This window comes from Coturnix japonica, chromosome 3 (assembly GCF_001577835.2).
Source record: "Coturnix japonica isolate 7356 chromosome 3, Coturnix japonica 2.1, whole genome shotgun sequence".
In the NCBI taxonomy this organism is placed as follows: domain Eukaryota; kingdom Metazoa; phylum Chordata; class Aves; order Galliformes; family Phasianidae; genus Coturnix; species Coturnix japonica.
Genome location: NC_029518.1, coordinates 57,836,341 through 57,841,644, shown reverse-complemented (window position 1 = coordinate 57,841,644; position 5,304 = coordinate 57,836,341). Strand labels below are relative to the sequence as shown.

Below are 5,304 nucleotides of genomic sequence, written 5' to 3'. Positions count from 1 at the left end.
AATGCTTTTTCAATTCATTTTGTAAGCCATTGAAAACAGGCCATAAGCAGTTTGCAGCATTTCATGACAAATTGTAATTGACAGGCCAATTAAAGTAGAAAAACCCTCAGCAAAGCAGATTCTGTGAGCCCAAACATCTTATTAAAGTAACGGGCCACCTAATTAGCTTCAAATGGAATTAGGAGCTTGCTGCCTCTTTCTTTTCTAGTAATACGGCTGTCCTAGTTATCCATATCCTATTTCATTCATTTTGACTGTGAACACCTTTCCAAGACAATAAATAGATCCTTTCTTAATCGGTGTACTACAAACTACATTTGTGGAAGCCATTTGTGGTGGTGTCTTTGCAGTTGTCCTAAGCTGGTTCAATGCCTGTAGCTGTTTTCCTTGCTACCAACTTAACTCAGAATTATAGTGACCAACATAATGAATCTAATTTTTAGATAGGTATCTAGGAAAAAAAAAAAAAAAAAAAAAAAAAAGGCCCTGGTAAAATGTAATTCCCCTATTTGCCAAAGATTTACTCTTGGCTGCCATAGAACAATATGAAATTCTTCAATATGGTAACCATATCAGCTGTAAGAGGAGGACAAAGGGGAATCTCCATTCTTTACTGGACGAGGCTGGGAATGTGATCACAGAGGATAAGAAAAAGGCAGAGGTTCTGAATGACTTCTTTACGTCTGTCTTTAAAAGTCATCTTGGTTGTTCCCAGGGCTCCCCACACTCTGACTTGGTAGTCTCGGCTGGGGAGCAGACTGAACCCCCTGTGATTCTTGAAGAAGCGGTCAGGGAATTACTACTCCAACTGGACTGCCACAAGTCCATGGGTCTGGATGAGATTCACCCGAGAGTGCTGAAGGAACTGGCGGAGGTGATCGCTGAGCCGCTTTCCGTTATCTTTCAGCGCTCCCTGTTAACGGGTGAGGTCCCGGAAGACTGGAGGCTTGCCAATGTGACTCCCATTTACAAGAAAGGTTCTAAGGAGGATCTGGGGAATTACAGGTCTGTTAGCCTGACCTCGGTGCCAGGGAAGGTAATGGAATGAATTGTCTTGAGGGAGATCACAAGGCAGGTGTGGGATGACCAGGAGATCAGACCTAGCCAGCATGGGTTCGTGAAGGGCAGGTCCTGCTTGACCAATCTGATCTCCTTCTACGATCCTGTGACCGTCTAATAGACGAAGGAAAGGCTGTTGCTGTGGTCTACTTAGACTTCAGCAAAGCCTTTGACACTGCCTCCCATGCTATTCTCCTACAAAAGCTGGCAGCCTGTGGCTTGGGTGGATACACTTTCGGCTGGGTAAGGAGCTGGCTGGAGGGCCAGTGATAGAACTAGAGGGAATGGTTTTAAGCTGCACCAGGGGAGATTCAGGCTGGACATTAGGAAGTATTACTTCTCGGAAATGGTAGTCAGGCATTGGAATGCACTGCCCAGGGAGGTGGTGGAGTCACCAACCATGGGAGTGTTCAAAAAACGTTTGGAGAAGTATTGGTAATGGTTGGACTAGATGATCTTCTAGGTCTTTTCCAACCTTGGTAATTCTGTGATTCTGTGATTCTGTAAAATACCTACAATTTGTCAGCTTAGCCCAGTCATCAGTTATTTTGCACAATACCTTTCCCCCAAAGACTTTTCTTTTAAATAATCTTTGTCCATTGTTTTAGTTTCCTGTTCTGTGTATGTTACATTTAGAAAATTGAAACTAAACTGAATTCTGATTACCCATTTGAAATAAGTCCTTGTTGTCTTGACCATGGGGCAATTAAACAAGACATACAAAGAATAGTACAAATACAGTCTCAGCTCTGTCTCCAAATTATTAACATGCTTGGTGATTATGAGAGTCTAGACACTTGAGGATCGTACATACTTTCTAGCAGTCTGATGCTCCGTGACAATCTTTTACCAGTTACAAATTACTTCCCCAAGATAATATTCAACTACCTGTTGAGTATCTACCTTGTCAAGTGTTACACTTTAAAATATTATATGAAAGCAAAGTTGTGAATGGTTATTTTGAAATCCGATTGTTGGGCTCACAACTGGTAAGATGGAAGCACAAGTCTCCTCAACTTCTCTAGACTTGTGCTGCTAAGTCATGCAGCAAAATATGAAATTCGCTATTCAGAATCTTGTAAATACAGAACATTTGACAAGATCATCTTGTTGGAAAATTACAAGGGAAGAATTATTTAACTAGTTCTCACCAAACTGATCCGTACCCTGGAAAACTATCTGCAGATACCTCTTGGGACAGTGAGCACACAGAGTCTCTCCAAGCACAACCCTTTACCAGTTGCGTCATTAAATAGAGCAGAACTGAACTCAGTGCTTCCAGTGCTCTATGCTGCATCTGAGCATTTGGTTATTATGTGTCTGGAGAGTGAGATAGCAGAGGAGTGAGGTTTGACTTGAACTACTTTCTTAAGTAGAAAAAAATAAGTTCTCATTAAATTCACTTAAAGAAAACATACAAATAATAGCTCATTTTTGTTTAACACAACTGTGTATCAATAGAAAACCATCTATCAGGTTAAAGAACCACATTTTGGAGTTTTCCATCAGAGTAGCTAAACATAAATAGTATCCAATCAATAGCTGGAGTTGCTGGGACGCCATGTGAAGCTTTACAGATATCCTCATTATGTTACAGGTTAAGTAGGTTACGTGTTTGAAGGTAACCTAACAGCAGATATCTTGATTAGATATTTTCAGGCTGACATCACTCATACATTTCATTTCTTGGTAACTAATTCTATGCAGCATGTGTATTATTGGCAACCCGTAAAAGCTTTTCTTATGATCCTGACACCCTTGTTAAGATTGCACTAACTTTTGCATGAAATAAGGGATTCCTCCTCATTGTATTTTTAGAAATAACATGCATTCTCCACTTAAAGAGCAAGAGCCTTAATTTTGCAAGGGCACTATGTTTTCTAGCTAACATGCTTGAGGAAATAAGATATTATTCATTGAAAACACTAGCATAATTTAATGACTATGTCAGGCAGAAGAACATCTGAATTATTTTGTGGCTGAATGCCGTTTTCTAACTATATACTGGTATAATGTTTGTATAGTGTGGGAATATTGATTAATGCTTGCTGTACAAGAACAAAAATATACAGTATTTGATACTTACTCCTCTGTTCCATTTCAAATTTGCTGAGTGCGTTCATGGAGAGCCAAGAGCAGTTCTGCTTCTGATCTCCAGAAAATTCTCTTCTTATTTATTTCAAAACTTTTCTTGCTATAAATTTAGCCAATGAATTGCTAAAGATACTTTTCATCCAAATATATTTTTGCAAGTGTTCTTGGTTGATCTCTACAAATGTCCATCTTTCCCAGGAAAGCCCACAGTGCCATCAGTTTACGCTTATAAATTCCAAGTGCAGCTAGTCCTCTGCTTGCTCTTGTAATCACTGACACAGCTTAGCCACTAGGGAACAATCCTGTGGAAGTGTTTTTCATCAAGAAAATTTCTCTGACAGGAAATAATAGTTCTTTTCTGCTTTTTCTTTTTCCCTAATCCTTGCAATTGAAATTATTTTCAGCTCCGATATCATTAGAGAAAGAATACAACATAAATATTGAAGGTGCTGTACATCAAACTAGACCTAAGATGTTTTTTCATTACTACACGAGCTGTCTTCAAGCAAGCTTGGAGGCCAAAAAAATAATAAATTTGGTCCACATACAGCAGTTGGCTTGGCATGCCTCATTTCCCAGATGTGAACACGGGATCCAATTGACTAAATTTTCCTGGCATTCCAGAAGACCACACTTTGCCTTCATCTCCATTCAGCAATGTCTGCACATCATGACTGCATCAATGGACTGACTTTTCTCCCTACTCTTTCTTCTTTCTCTCCACCATTCCAACATGAAAAGGTCTTTATGCCAGCCAGGGGAATTCCTTCATCCCATCTCCATTCTGAACTACTTTGTAGAAGTTTCCCCCTTCAGCATACTCACAGTCTTTGTTGTCCAGGTCTGCAGAGTACTCAGCAAACTGAATTAGTCTGACACTGTCACAGTGGGCACTCATACTGTGTTCGAGGGAAATTTACTCTGGTTCTAGTGAGGTAATGAAGTGTGTTTCTAATTATCAAAAATGGATTATTACATCAGTCTTAAAATTTTAGTTTTGACTAGGAAGAATATGCTGAAGGGCTCTACTTATTTTCTACAATGTATAAAGTGTTCAAGTGTTGGATTACCAGATTCATTGCTTCATTAGAATACTCTCATTAACCATCACCTATGCTATTCTTCTATAGAAACCCCTGCCGACAGTACCATCATTCTGTTAATGCTTGCTGTATCCCTAAGAGTTGTGTAAGGGTAAATTGCTACAACAAATTTCTATTTTTTAAGCTCATTTCATTAACAAAATATAAAATTGTGGTTTTGTTTTCTGTGCAAATCAAATCACATTCTAAATTTGAGTACAACGTGCTTGCAGGAGGCCACATGCTACTTCAGAGAGCAAGCAGCCTAAAATGCTGATAGAAACACTCCGTTTGGAAGGAAGATTTCTTGAGTTCCAGGAAACATCTTTAGAAAAAAAAATCACTGTGGCACTGTTCATATTCTTAAATATTCAAACTGATTTAAAGAAAGAGCCCAAATTGTCTGGGAAGAAAGGCCTGGGAGGACAAAGTGGAATGGATGTCTCTCAGCAGAGATCTTGTAGGCTCATATTTCACAATCCTATATGTCCCCATTAGTTCCAGTTACAAGAAGGTTTGAATGTACTTCCCATTAAATGTTACATTTAGCTCCCTCCCCCATACCTTTCACCCAAACCTGCTCCATTAAGAATAAGTAAATATGAAGCAAATATGAATTGCATAGATGAACATGATTTGGTGTGTCCACATGAAAGACTTTTTTTGAGTGCTAATATGAGAAGAAGTAAAGATTCCACAAAACAAGACCATCCATAAATAAATAAACAAATATGTCAGTAGAATTTCATTTGGATAATTACTATGATATTTTTTGAAACAAGACCATTATATATGGAAGCGAAATAACATTTATTGGAATGTCATGGCTTTGTGGTGTTGCTGTCAATATTCTACATCATAACATCATGTACAGTGTGGATCATTGGAAGGTTCATGCTCCAGTTCCGTGGAATGGCAGCATCCCGAGTGCTCAGCTCTCGGAGGAGAACTACATATCCCAGAGGACTTTGCAGAGGATGGTTCCCTGACCATGACATTTCCTGATCGGGAATCGAACCCGGGCCGCGGGGGTGAGAGCGCCAAATCCTAACCACTAGACCATCTGGGA

At 39.4% G+C, this 5,304-nt stretch overlaps 1 non-coding gene across 1 annotated transcript; it reads right to left on the bottom strand.

Annotated features, from left to right (window-relative positions):
- Positions 1-5,232: 5,232 nt before the first annotated feature.
- Positions 5,233-5,304, bottom strand: TRNAE-CUC. Its single transcript has one exon. It is a non-coding gene; the product is annotated as a tRNA-Glu (tRNA).